At 34.7% G+C, this 16,277-nt stretch overlaps 1 protein-coding gene across 1 annotated transcript in view; it reads left to right on the forward strand.

The window, feature by feature from the left end:
* The window catches only part of nrg3b (neuregulin 3b), a 175,170-nt gene that overhangs the window by 81,883 nt on the left and 77,010 nt on the right, over window positions 1-16,277 (forward strand). The window lies entirely within an intron of this gene.

A 16,277-nucleotide genomic window follows, 5' to 3' on the forward strand; every position in this document is an offset into this window, starting at 1 on the left:
CTAAGTACTGTTTAATATCTAAGTACTGTTTAATATCTAAGTACTGTTTAATATCTAAGTACATTTGTCCGGCGACCAAAAGACCAGCGACCAAAAGGGACCAAAAGACCGGCGACCAAACGTCCGGTCACGGTAAAGACCCAACTGGTATCGAACCCTCGACCCTGAGAACTGTAGGGCTGGTGCTGTAGCCACTCGCTTAACGCAACATATATTGCAATATTATTAGTTTTTACTGGATGACTTAAATAACTGTTTAGGTAGACGTAGCTTGAGTCATTTGATTCATTCATCTTCCATACTGCTTATCCTCACAAGGGTCTTGGGGGGGTGCTGGAGCCTATCCCAGGCAGCAAGTAGAGGACACCATGAAATGGTTGCCAGCAAATTGTGGGGCACAATGAAACAGACAATCACTAACTCTCAGAATCACACCGCCACCAATTGACTGGCCACATTGTATTCGTATAATACCATTAAATCCAGGCTAAAGGGTATTCGTCTGTGAGTAAAGATTTCTGTACAAAAAATGAGGATTCAGTAGGCTTTTCTGAAGAAAATGTTTGCATGTTGAAAAAAAAAAACAATAATCACATACCGTGTGATGGGATTAATTCGCATCCACACGCACATTGACATTTTCAAACAATATCGTGCAGGCCTAATAATCATTTAAAGGAAAATATTGAATAGCTTTTTCTTTTATAAGTAACACATAATAGTACAAAACGTACACAGCCTATTTCTGAATTGGAGGACGTTTTGACTAAGGCTTTTTTCACATTTTCATCACTTTCTATGGATTTTGCATTCACTCTTTTTAGTTTAAGGAATTTCAGCTTCTTTATTGGTCAATTTCTGTAAATTTCGGGTCAGTTTTGTTTTGTTTTTGGTAAAAACAATGACCGTCAATGGAGATTTCTTTGCAGATCTGTTTTGAAAAAAAAAAAAGCCATTTAAAATGAATGGCATTATTGCCAATGCATGAGGACATTATTGTTCAGGATGGTGTGTTTTTGCTACAAAACTAGCTGAACTTTATATGCCTCAATTTTCTTCCTATTTTGTAATAGGATTTTGACAATATCCAGATGGCAAGTAGCATTTTCTGAACCCAAGTGATCTTTCTAATGATTTAAGTCTATAGAAGAACTTGAAACCCCCCCAAAAACAGGCTCTTCTTGGTAGGATCGTATCATTTTTGTCTATTTAGGCTACACTTGCCTATTCTTATCATCCCCCATTTCTGTTTCCTATCTAAGCATATCCTATTTCACGCTCCCCAAATGAGACGTGGCTGAAATATGCCACGAGGGAATAAATATCTAAATGATATGGAGGTGTTGGATAGAAGTAGTCACATTTTCTTGCTTGCGTGCAAGCGTTTGTGTGAAATCAATCAAATACAGAGCGGCAAATGGCTGCCTACTGCCTCCATCTTTGCTGCTTTAAGTAGAAATCAGGAAAAAAAAAGATGGTGGGGAAAAAAAAGACCCAGCCAGGCGTCACTCTGCTAGTCCTGGGAGTGGATTTGATCAAAGCATCCACCTCTAGCATTGCATCCCCCCTCTGTGTGCCCAAAGAGCTGCCAAGAGAGTGGACAGACAAGCTCAGTGACTGCCAGTCTGCAGATGCGCAAACCCGTGCGTTCATGCATATTAAAAAGCGCCACCACCTGCCCGTCGTACATCACGCCCCGTAGCCTCGCACTTTGGAATTTTAATCAAGCGTGCCGACGGGAAGCCACTCGGCATTTAGTTCGCGACTCGCCACTTCCCACGGATGTCGTTGGGGTCCCCCAAGGATGCCCATGCGGCGGGGGCTGGGGGGCAAAAATACTTTGAGGATGGAAAGCGTCCTACTGCCTATCAAATATCAGAAAATTTCCATTCCGGGCTCTTGTCTTTCCTGTCTTGCACTTCCTCTTGTGGGTGAATAATGAGCTGCCGCCGGATATACGGAGAATGAGAGAGCCTTTGGTTCTATAAAAGTCAGGAATCGATAATGGTTGGGGCCAGTTTCATTTCTTCATTGAGAGAGATGGATGAATTAGTTGGAGTTCAATTTTTAAAAAAAAACAGTGTCAAAGCAGCAGCTTGAGACTCATTTATTCATTTTCTAAGAAGGGTCCCGGGGGGGCTGGAGCCTTTTCCAGTTAAGTATGGGCACTAGGAGAGGGACACCCTGAATTGGTGGCCAGAATATCGCAAGACACAAGGATACAGACTACAGTGGTACCTCAAGATATGAGCTGAATGCGTTCAGGGACTGAGCTCGCATGTAAATTTTCTCGTAAATCAAACGAACGTTTTCAATAGAAATTGACTAAAAATGAATTAATTTGTTCCAACCCTCTGAAAATACACCAAAAACAGGATATTGGATTGGAAAAACATTTTTATTTGTTCTAATTTGCCGTCTATTGACAAAGTAACAAATAACTAGTGGTTTAATAGTACTAAAATGTGCTTAAAAGTACCAAAATTAGAGGGATTTCGCATTGGGGAATGTGATTTAATGTGATAGACAGCACCAATGAGAAATTCATTCATTAATCCACCCATTCATTCATAATTAATCAAGTGTTGAATTCTTGATTCATTTATCAAATTTTCAACTTACTTTTCCTTTCAACTGTCTAAACTCTATCTGTCAATTTGTTCATTCATCCATCCATCTGTTCACTCATCAAGATTAGAAATTTAATCCAATCACTCATTCATCATCCACCCAAACTTCCATCCATTAACCTATGGATTTTTTCATTCACTCGCCATTCATGTAGACATACTCATCCCCCCCTAAAAAACAAATGATCAAACATTCCATTCCTTATAAAAATAATCAATCAACGTCTGTCTGTTCACCCCTTCATTCTCTCAAAATGGCCACTTCACACGTTCCCTGTTGCTAATCGTCCTCTCGCATCGTATCGTATCTCGACTTGTATCGCTAATCGTGAGTGACATTTGGTCACGGGACGTCAAATATCAGCCGCGTTCCTATTTGACGTAAACTCCCATGTTCAATCAGCCACACAATTTACCAAGTGACCCGCAAAACGAGGCTTCTCTTCATTTCATGACTTTTTCATCTGATTACGTACGCACGGTTACATAAAGTGCCATTGAATATTCCGCCAATATTTACATGAATTCCCCAGTAAATGTGAATACCTCCCCTGCCGATGCATAATCCCTTCCACCCCCTAGGATTATATCTGCATTTTCCCTTTATTTATTTTATGCCTCATTATAAAAACCACATGAATACAGATGGAGTCAGTTGCTGCCAAAATGGAAGGAAGAGACTTTAGAATGGAAGGAACGAGGCAGCCAAATATGGCGCCTCTGATTTTGTCTGTTACGCCACTGCAGTGGAGAACAAAGCAAAACACTTTGACAATCACACACCTTTTTTTTTTAAAACGAACAATGTTGCATTCTTCTCTTTCTTTATGTATCCCCTCAATTCCCAAAAGAATCGTAGCATTGCCACAATGCTGACCGAACCACTGTAAAGAAAAAGGATGTGCCTTGATTATATAGTCGTACCACCACTTACGAAATTAATTGGTTCCAGAACTTTTTTTGTAACTTGAAAATTTAGTAAGTAGATGTGTACTTTATATGTAAATTATCTAATTCGTTCCACGGTCTTCACACAACTACCAACTAAACCAGGGGTAGGGAACCTATGTGCCACATGTGGCTCTTTTGATGAGTGCATCTGGATCTTTGCTAACCTGTGAGCTAAAATATGGAAACCGCTGATGACAGAACTGAGATATTACATATATAACTGCTTTAATCTCCATTTTTTTGCCGTAGACTTTTCTGGAATGCATCCTCTCATTGATTAACAACAGCATAAGAATATTGTTTAAAATCTTCATTTTTTTCCACTTTAAAAGTGGTGTAATTATAAAAAAAATGATAAGGCACTTGTTTCCATGTATGTATTTTGACTTTTAAATTCGTAGTATGGCTCACAAAGAATAACATTTGAAAAATATGAACCCTTTAAAGTTCGTCAAAGTATCCTAATTATAAAGAAATAATTTATTCATGTCTTAAAATAAATAAAGCATATGAAAATGTGCCCTGCACCACTAAAATAGTTCCCTCTGAGGCCGTTATTATGGGAGACATAATACCCGTGTTTGTCCAGCAAATGGCGGAAAGAGCATCATCTTTATATTACATTTTAGACTTTTACCTCTGCCGTGTGTATATTGTATGGTTTTTTATCACTTAATAAGGGCAATTGCAATCATTAAGTCACTCATTTGCATTTAAAAACATTCGTAACCTGAAAATTCCGTACTTAGAGGCATTCGTAAGTAGATGTATGACTGTATTTGAATGAGTGATGTCTGGACCCGAGTAGCTTTTATTTTTTCTTTCACAAAACTGTCAATTTAACAAATAAAAATGACACAAATTAAACTAAGAAATCACATCAGCAACCTATCCTATTCTAGCTAACAATTGGCACTAGGTGGGATACGCCCTAAATTGTTTGCCAATTAATGACAAGGCACGATGAGATATGAATTTAAGTAATCTTTCCTTTGTTGCATAGTTTAAAGAAGACGCTAAATAAGACATATTTTGTACTCCTCACTGTAAAACACAGCTTGCTTTTCTCAGTTTGGAATTCGCAATCTTCCTTATTGGTGTATTATTAGAAACTAATTTGTGTGGAGCTTGCAGCACTGAAATGGAAATCAGCAGCCGTGTAGTCTTGTTCACTCCAATCAAGTTAATATGCCACCAGGAGGGACTAAATCCTCTTTGCGTGACACGTGAGACAAACGATTTGCTTCGCTTGTATGTTTACCATTGTTTCGATTTTTTTGTTTGCTGATGGAACATGACACTTTTGGACATTAGTGAAGTCTTTAGGGTTTATTGTTTGTTTGGTATTGTTGTATTTAAAGCCATTATTGCGTACTTAACGCAAACAACCAACAAGTTAATATTTTAGAAGTGGATTTTGCGTTCAGAGATACACGGCAATTGTCCGGGATGCAAAAATGAACACTGTATACTTTGGAAATCATTTGGTGGAACTGGATTTTTGCATTGTTGTGTCCTGCAGGGTTGAGGGTGGACAATGAGTGGGAAGCGTGTGGACAAGTGAAAGTGATGGACAGGCCTATCATTTTTGCATTTGTCAGAGGTTAAAATTTGAAACTGCCTACTGGAGCCGCATTGTTGAAAAGGAACATTTTCATTGTCAAGTTTGAATGACTTTCAGCAAAGTGTAAGCATTGGCATGGAAAATATTGACAGTTACTTCTTGTGTTTTTAATGAAAATGTTCCCCCAAGAAAAAACAAGCATAAATTGTGTTAAAATGACATATAATATATTATTACATAAATAGGATGTCAGTCAATATAAACAGTCCTGCTTACCATAAAATGAAGTTCATTTTTGCATAATCTTTACACTATTGTCAGAAATAACTGCAAATGGGAGGGATATTCCTCATTATGTACTTTATTTCTTGAGTACCAGTAATGATGATCAGTTAAGATGTATTTATTATAAGATTTGTATATATATATATGTATATATATATATATATATATATATATATATATATATATATATATATATATATATATATATATATATATATATATATATATATATATATATATATATATATATATATATATATATATATATATATATATATATATATATATATATATATATATATATATATATATATATATATATATATATATATATATATATATATATATATATATATATATATATATATATAAATAAATAATCAAATAATCAACAAGGCCAAATAGTCACAATAAAGTGTCAAAAGGAAAAATGAGTAATGCAGTCCTAGAAATCCAAATTTATCAACTCACACGGTGGCATTTACAGCTGCACATGTCTATTCGAATCATTTGCCATCATTGCCTCTGAGACGCGATCATTAACTGCCACTTGTAACGAACTTCTGTTAGGTGGTGGCTAGTTAGAAATGGGAAAGTGATGAAGGATGCGTATAGTTCTCTTGAGTTTTTATTACGCGTTTGGCTTCTTGTGGGCCAGGTTTTATTAACCCGCCGCTTCGGATCATCAGGAGCACTCAGAGTCCATCTAATAACCACGCTCTGTGCTAATGACCGTATTCAACTGTGACTCAATGTGACTCATAAAATAATCAGTGGGCGCTTATACAAAGAATTAGGGGTTATCTTACTTTGCTTTCTTGTTTTCACACAACAATTATTGGTACCTGGGTAGAACAAAAAAAGCTTCTTAGATTCAGACTCTACTGCCTGCACTTTTTTCAGGGCATATACATAAATTAGTAGGTTTTGTTTGTCTGCACCTAAATTGCGGCTCGGAGGTGGATAATCGCCTCAAATTGGTGTACGCCATTTATTTTTCTTTAGTCGGTAAATTAATTTAAAAGTGCATTACTTATGAAACATGTAAGTAAGTATAGAATGGAAAAAAAAAACTACTTTAAATGATTTCCAATACCTGAAGATATGATCTAACAGTATTGACAGAAACGTTTTAACCCAAAAATACCTGCTTGATAAAAATGTTATATTAATATCCATGTGAAAAGCTAAATGTAATTTTTCTAAAAGGGAGATATTGACACATTTCAAATAAGCTCAAATGTCACTGTAACACCATAAACAAAGATAATTTTATTATCTTAATAAATATATCAAGTCAGTAAGGTCCAAGTCAAGTCACAATATTCTAGTTTTTACTGCAGAATATGATCTTATTGAAGTAAAAAGACAAGATTTAAGTAGCTGCCAGTAATCATCCTTGTCTAATGAGCCCAGCATTTTCAAAGATAATTTCTATTTGTTCATGTTTTGTAAAATACCTTATGAAATCACATTCAAGAGTAATTATCTCATGACATTATTGATAAAATAAACATGCGAAATTAAATGAACACTGTGTTAAAACAAAACAAAAAAATAATAGTTTACAAATTACTGTTTTGATACAATATACGACATATTTATATTGGCTGCTGTTACAGAGACGCTCTTAGGTAAATTTGATTGCTATGAATTTAAATCAAAAGACTATACAGTATTTTACATATCAACAACATTATTCAAACTGAAAACATGATAATTAAAGTAATTGTATTTCAAGTCAAATGGCAAGTATTTTCTTCTCACCCAAATTAAGTGACAAGTACTACAAGGCGCACCAGATTATAAGACAGAACTCAAATGAACGTCATATTTTAACATTTCTTTTATATATATATATATATATATATATATATATATATATATATATATATATATATATATATATATATATATATATATATATATATATATATATATATATATATATATATATATATATATATATATATATATATATATATATATATATATATATATATATATATATATATATATATATATATATATATATATATATATATATATATATATATATATATATATATATATATATATATATATATATATATATATATATATATATATATACATATATATATACATATATATATACATATATATATACATACATATATACATACATACATACATACATACATACATACATACATACATACATACATACATACATACATACATACATACATACATACATACATACATACATACATACATACATACATACATACATACATACATACATACATACATACATACATACATACATACATACATACATACATACATACATACATATATATATATATATATATATATATATATATATATATATATATATATATATATATATATATATATATATTATGGCAGAACTTCAATGAATGGCATATTTTAACTGTTTTTTATATATGTATAAGGCGCAGTGGATTATAAAATGCAGTAATGGTGATGGTAGTATCAGATAGTGGTTGTGGTAGTATCAGATAGTGGTTGTGGTAGTAGTAGATAGTGGTTGTGGTTGGAGGAGAAATGGGCATTTGTGGAATTTCATAAAATGATTAATCAATATTGATCCTTATATAATATGCAACTGATTTTAAGGCGCACTGAGAATATTGAAGTCTATTGTAATGCAGAAAACACAGCAGTTAAAACAGTGACTCGATTCCAGGTCATCAAGTCTCTAGTTCCCATCTCTGAATAATACTACACACTTAAAACATTAATAAAATAGATAAAAGCCCTATTTGAAATTTTTCTGCCATTGGAAATGAATGAGTATTTTATTCATGTATTTTTTTTAAAGCTCTGTTTTTGGTGCAACCATCAAGGTTAGGGGCGAAATCAAAAGAGCTTGTGTCTGAAAATTGGAACAATTTGGAGTGGGTGAAGCATGGCTGCGCGATGCACCAAAAACATGAAGACGATACATCCCCACCCTAAAAAAAAAAAAACAGCCGCAGGATGCTGATGATGATGCAAATTGCTGTTATTGGCCTTAGTTTGCACTTTTTCGTTGCTCTGCTGCTTCTGCACATGAGTGGGTGAATAGAACTACCCTTGTCAATTCTAGTCCTTTTTTCCCAGATAACACTGAACACAAACAATGCCATGTGCACCCTGCAGCTCTAAACACATCTCTGTAATTCGAAGCCTACCCGCGAGGCAGTGGTGCATGTTGGGTAAGCAATCAGCGGCTTCTCTCTCTCTCTCTGGTCTATGTTAGAAAGGGCTTTTGGTGCCGAGCGCCGTCGACGCTGGCAACTGGAGCCGATGTCTCCAGGGGAAGTAAATCCTAGCACAACAACACTAATGACCACATTAGAAGGAAAATGCTAAACTTGTAAATGGAAACATCGTGTGTTGTCCGACCCTGTCGAAGATCCCGTGGCGTTCATGTGCTGCGGGAGGCGAATGAAAGTGTGTGTGTATGTTTTTGTCTGTATGGTATATACATGGACATATAACATGTAAACTACTACATTTACAATGGAAAAGTCATGGTTGCAAGACATTTATTGGTAGAGGTAAAATATATCTTGTTAGTTTGCATTTGTGATTTTTATCTTTGTTCCATTAACACTTAACGATGTATGTGTTTAGGTTAGGTTTGGTTAGGTTGGGTCGGGTTAGGTTGGCTTAGGTTGGGTTAGGTTGGGTTAGGTCGGGTTGGGTTAGATCGGGTTAGATCGGGTTGGGTCGGGTTGGGTTGGGTTTGGGTTGGGTTTGGTTGGGTTGGGTTAGGTTGGAACTTTATTTCATCCCGTATTTGGTAAATGTCTTAGTTGCAGTAGCAAGACAGACACAAGACACACAAGACATTGTAGAGCTAGTTAAAAAACTGGAGCCACACACAGAAAGTCCACAAGGTAGGGACCTTCTGCAGACTTAGACTGAGTTTACCACACAATTCCTCAGTAGTCTGGAGGTTTTAAAGATCATATTCCTTGCCTAGATCCTCCTAAGATGTCCTATCACCTAATCAGCAGCAGCACAGAGGCCGTTGTCACTATTGAATGTTGGAAGGACATGTAGTATTTTAGTATTTAAACAAGATTTCGATCTGTTAACAGGATGCATTAAGCACAATTTAATTTAAATCGGAACACATAAATCAATGGGTAGTGTCGTAATCTTTCACTTAAAATGTTTTTCTTTAAAATATATTAAATGTTAAGAGTTATTATTGCTTTAGGTCAACTGATTTCGTTAAATGTGTGCAAATATCGCATTAATTCACTTAATGACCCTTTTAATTAAATTGTTGTAGACTTTAATATTGGCAAATATTGTATTTTTTGAAGAATGCGTCGTATTGTTGTTAAATTGGTAAAGTTGTTAAGTTAACTACTGTAAGATGTAAACCTTGTTATGTACTGTACTATACAGTATATACATAGAGGTCATAATATGCAAAATGATGAAGTAGCAAAAGTAAGTGGGGGAAATGATTTACAAAAGTAATGAATAAATAAATGTTAAGTATTAAAGGTTTGCATTTTTAAGCCCTGAGGCCATTTTTTTTCTTCTTACTTTAGAAATCAGCCCCCTTTTGATCATGATATATCATTTACTGAATCGGCACTATTAATATTACCTACAGGAATAAATGTTATAATAAACGGGATTGGCTCCCGATTAGAAAGCCGAGTGATATAAAGGGAAGATGTCGTGCCTTGGAAATTCTCCCCCACATCACAGTAGCTTATCTATGAAAGTTGTCCGTCGAATCAGCCATTCTCCTGGTGGCAGGCGTCTCTGAAAAGCGGCAGACGTGAACGCCATTTCTAAAAGTCCTGGATGAATCAGAGCTCCCGCTGCAGCTGCTTTTTATGAGCCCATTTTCATCCATATAGACTTTGCTCCAGGCTGCAGCACCGGCTGGGATTTCATTTTTTAATTCAAGATCATTAAGTTACGCTGCTACTGTACTTGTTTGTCACTTGTAATTAGTCACCGCACTTCTCTTGAATTGTAACTACTGTAAAAAAAAAAAAAAAAGATGGCGGAGCTATAAAGAGCCACTTTTTAAAAGTAGTACAAGATTTTACTCCCAATTTTCCCGGTGGGAAAGAAAAGGAATTAGAACGTCGTTATTGACTGTTGAGGCAGTATTTTACACAACTTTTTAATGCTCAAACAAGCATAAAAACAGCACACACCGTTTCAAAGACAAATCACACTAATAAGTAGAAAATGCAATATCGAGAGAAATTATGTGGTTTGCTGGTTGGTACATTTTTTAGGTTAACTGTTAATTCTGAGGTAATTGCGGGTCATTTTCTTTTGGTTTTTGGGTACTTTTTAATTTTAGGGACATTTCTGGGTCACTGTTTGTTCATTTTGTGTCATTTTTATCTTATTTGCTGATCATTTTGGGGATAATCTGTCTCTCTTTTTGGCCCAATTATTATTTATTTGGGGGGATTTATCATTTAATTCATGACAAATGAAAACGATTCTTACAAAATAACCTAATTAATTAATCCTCTACCAGAGTATAGTATTCTGTGGGTACTGTTTGGGAATTTATTGGGAGGGTTGAGTCTTATGTTGGTGAAGTTGACTAATCTTTGGATAATCTGCATATACCAGCATGGCTCCATACATGTAATCTAACCTGAAATGTTTAATAACACATCCATATTTCGGATTTTACAGCTGTTAAGCAGTAGAACTGCGATTGGGTATCACCATGTTTTGCAGATTTTTTCTAGTTAAACCTACTTGAACCTCTAAAAATGTCGAAATGAAGAAATTTGAACTTTTAGCAACATTCACTGTGTCTAGTCAAACCCCCCCCAAAAATGTCAGTAGCAAACTTTCTTTCAGTTAAACCTGTTTTTTAATTCCCTCTACCATGAATAAGGCTTCATCTCATTTTCTGAACTGCTTTATCCTCATTAGGGTCATTCTGCTATATTTCCCTCCTGAAATTGTGTCCTTTTGCTGATAAACTTAATTGTATTTGCGAAAAAGTTTCATCTTGGTTTGAATGAGTACAAAAACAACTGCACCCCTAACAATTTGACTATCGAAAAATAATATACAGTGTAGAATAGTTAGATCCAGTCTTGCTTCTATGCAAATCTCCCATTCAAAAAATGATTGGACATCTAGCACCATCAAGGCCAGTCAAATGAGTTACTAAATATAGCATATTACAGAAAAATCGCCCTTCAAAAAACAAAAAAAACCTGTCAATTAAAAAAAAGATTACTGAATTCTAGAACAAAATCATGCAGTTTTTATGTATTTATATACGCATTCATTAATTAATGTTTATTTATTCATTTACTTATATATACATTAATTAATTGATGAATTTATTTATTTATTAACTTATATCTTTATTAATTAATTCATTTATTTATCAACTTATTTATTACCTATTTATTTATGTCTAAAATGTCTTTTTCTGTGTCTCTATTCTCACCCTTGTTACTGTGACAATGAAATTTCCCCGATATGGGATGAATAAAATAATCTAAGGTAATATAATCTAAAAAAATCCCAGAGAAGCATATATCAACTTATTTATTACCTATTTATTTATGTCTAAAATGTCTTTTTCTGTGTCTGTATTCTCACCCTTGTTACTGTGACAATGAAATTTCCCCAATATGGGATGAATAAAATAATCTAAGATAATATAATCTAAAAAATTCCCAGAGAAGCATATATTGCGTTACTACATAAAGAATAATAAATCCCAAGGTAAAGCGCCAATATGTTAAATTGACATACCATAAAGAGCGAACGGCCGCCCGACCCTGAGCAGCCCCTCCGACATCAAGAGCCCCGCAATGCAGCAAGTACCGCCCAGTGATCTACGTGCAGCTGTCAGCCAAGCTGTCGCTCCAACATCTAGTGTGCTAACATGTTAGCCACTTCCATTCACTGTAAATGGGATTGACTGGTATTACCTTGCCATCACAATTGGATTACACATCATTCTCCTTTTCATACATACGCTCTATCGCTGAAAATCCTATGCACCGATATTTTCCTAATTGGCATTCTGAGCCGGCACGCGTTGGCCGGCAGACCCCCCCCTCGACAGATGCTCACGTCGGCAATCACTAGTAGCGAAATAAAAACACTGTAATCTCTTTGTTGCGCCCCAGTGTCTCGTTCAATCTGTGTTTTGTTTATGGCCGTTGATCGATCAATCTGGGCCTCATGATGGAAGGCCCGTGAGATGATGCGAGAACACCAGAAGAGAAATATGTTGCTCCCGGGAACAAAGACTGCTGGCTGAAAGGAAACAGGACTCTCTAAATCACTTTTTGCGCCTACACGCACAAAGTTTGTGGGGATGCTTTGCAAAGCAAAGCTCTGCGAATTGTTTATTTATTTTTTTATTTTCCGTCTACTTATTCGGGACAACGCATAGCCCACGCACTTTGACTAATGGACGCCATTCCAACTTCAAAATGTTCCAAACTTTCACCAGGTACAGGTTCCCTTTCAATTTCCCAAATGTTAACAGTTCTGTCCCAAAATTTTTGGGGTGAAAAAAAGAAGAAAATATCTATTCATTTTCAATGGCAAAAACTATAACAATGCGACTTAGTGTTTTTGTCCCATTCAACTATTCCCTACACTCAGAATCCATTCAGTTTTTGGTGAAAACAAACAATTCCATCAGCATCTGATCTATAACTTCCTCCACAGTTGAAAGGTCATTTTCCCACGTAGATTTTTCACTTTGAACAAAAAATGGAATTAGTGACCTAATCCTTGAATATTTTTTGACTAAAAGTAGACTGTTTCTTCGGGGACAGTTAAAAAACATGTTTTTTTTAAAGAAAACTAATCACTAATGGAAATTTTTGGCAGGTCCAAGTTGAAAATCAATAGAAAAGAATGAAAACGTATTTGAATTGAATTCAATTGAAATCATTCATTCATTTTCTGAACTGCTTACCCTCACAAGGGTTATGTGGGGTGCTGGAGTCAATCCCAGCCAACTATGGACACAAGGCAGAGGACACCCTGAATCGGTGTCCTTCGCCTTGTGTCCATTAGCACTCACACTCATAGATGGGGACAATTTAGGTCCAACCAGGCTACCATTTATGTTTTTGGAATGTGGGAGGAAACCGGAATACCCGGAGAAAACCCACGCAGGCCCAGCGAGAACATGCAAACTCCACACAGGAACCACTGCAAGTACAATTGTAATAGCAATACATCATTAAAACAAACAGGACACCCAGTCCTACCAATTTAAAAACAGTTAGACGTTTGTCACTGTCAATGCCAGCCAATAAGTTAAGGATTAATTCATAACTATGTAATAAATTAACCCGAACACAAGAGACAACTTTCTATTTCCTGCCATTCTCCGCCAGTGTACAAACCAATGAAACTTCATATCTGTTGAACTGGATGTGGTTTCACCACCTACTGTATCCTCAAATCCAGCCTCTCTACAGTTCTTCCATTTCCACAGGGCAACATTTAAAAGCTTTTCTATTCCAAGATGCGATTTTAATAATAGAAAATAGAACACAGCGTACTCCTTTGTGGTACGCTAGTCCCCGGCAATAATTGTCACGGTGTAAGGAGTCCCTCTCAGCTTTTATCTCAACAGTAGCAGCAGTGGCAGTGACCATATTAGCTATGCAAAAAAAAAACAGCCCCTTTGGTGCTTGCTGTTAGGTCAGTGGTTTTCAGATAAGCACACAGAGAGATTTTTCTCCTGTCGATTCCACTGTGTTGACTGATAAATTGATATTGGAAAAGTCAAGGTTTCAGAACAGCACGACTTCCTGTCCTGCTGTTTTTTTTGTTTTTCTTTTTTTCTTGTTGAATTTAAGGCGGCACAGCTGTATTTGGTTCATAGTGTACGATAATGGAAAAGGAAATAAAAATGTGTTTGGACTTGGGCACATTTTAGCAGCACCTTTTCGAACGTCTCCAGCCAGGAGCGACAGTCGGATCAGCCTAAAATTCAACATGGTCTGGCATATTTTTCCCCAGGAACTGATCAACCAAAGCTGGTGTTTTTTTTCTGTTTTGTTTTGTTTAGTTTCCAGATATAACAGAAATACTGATATGGTGAATTGTTTGTCACTTTATCTCTCACATATTAAGATGAATGCAAATTTAAAACGGACAAGCTGTGCCGCAATCGGAAATCTTGATGCGATGGAGGAATGTGTGAAATTGAGAGACGGCCCTGAGAAATGGCAGCTGTCAGTTCTATACGCGTTTGCTTTTCATCACGCTGACAAGTCAGAAAATACTACCGCAAAGCATATTTGAGTTTAATGGTAATCTTGAGATGAGACTCTGTTCATTTGACCTGCATCAATACTTGAATATAACGCTGAAACTAAAGAAACAAAGAATCTACCTACTGTTGGAAAAGCATTACAGTCTTCCCTCGATTATCGTGACTTCACTTATAGCGAATTCACTTCTACGCAATTTCTTTCTGCTATTAATTATTTTTATAATAAGTAGTTGCAATAGAGGTGACTCACTTTCGCGATTGTTTGATTATCGCGGCCCTGTCTGGTCTACATTAACTGCGATATTCGAGGGATTACTGTAATGTTATGTATTGCCTGCCATCAATGCAATAGACATCCCTACTTTGCCATTAATTATATTAGATTACTTTATTCATCCCGTATTTGGGAAATTTCACTTTCAAAGTAGCAAGAGGGTTAGAATATAGATACAGGAAAATACATTTTAGACATAAATAAAAAGGTAATAAATAAGTTAATAAATACATTTTTGTGTTGCGTTGAAATATATATATATATATATATATATATATATATATATATATATATATATATATATATATATATATATATATATATATATATATATATATATATATATATATATATATATATATATATATATATATATATATATATATATATATATATATATATATATATATATATATATATATATATATATATATATATATATATATATATATATATATATATATATATATATATATATATATATATATATATATATATATATATATATATATATATATATATATATATATATATATATATATATATATATACATACATACACACACACATATATACATACATAAACACAAATGCACATGTATAAATATGGTTGGTCTTAAAATAGTTGGTCTTATTAATACTATTTTATTTTTCTAAATCTGACCACAGACTGCTTATTATTGCTTTCTTTTTTAGGCTAGAGTATCTGGATGACTTATGTTAACAGATGCCTATTTAGCATGTAGTTTTCCATTTTACCATTGTTACTCTAATGTATATTTGTCCCTGGTTTTTGACAAAATAGAAAATTGCCCTCCCAAAATTGCCACTTATACTCAATTGTGATTTATATGTTTTTTTCTGTTGTGTTCTTTGGCTGGTACGAAAAAATTGAAACAATTTTTTTTGCTTCTCCTTATTGTGGTTATAATGAGATTTACTGAACTGTAATTGTATTGAGATACTATAATTCGATTATTAGTGCTTTTTCTTCAGAAAATCCTATTTTCATTGCATAAAGAGTAGTTTTGCTGATTTTTAGGGGGGGGGGTCAAATATTTTCCCATGTTGACAATTATTAGGAACTTTTAGGAAAATTTCGGTGTTCAGGTCATTGTATTTCGATCGGGAAAATGAATCTGACATCTATGACCATCGACAAAAGGAGTAAATTAAACCAGATACTCCAGTACTTGAGTGGATGTATATATGTATATTATATTACAATCATCCAAACAAATTGAATGTCTATTTCTAACATTGGCAAAAAATGAGTTAATATGC

This window comes from Stigmatopora nigra, chromosome 18 (assembly GCF_051989575.1).
Source record: "Stigmatopora nigra isolate UIUO_SnigA chromosome 18, RoL_Snig_1.1, whole genome shotgun sequence".
NCBI lineage: Eukaryota > Metazoa > Chordata > Actinopteri > Syngnathiformes > Syngnathidae > Stigmatopora > Stigmatopora nigra.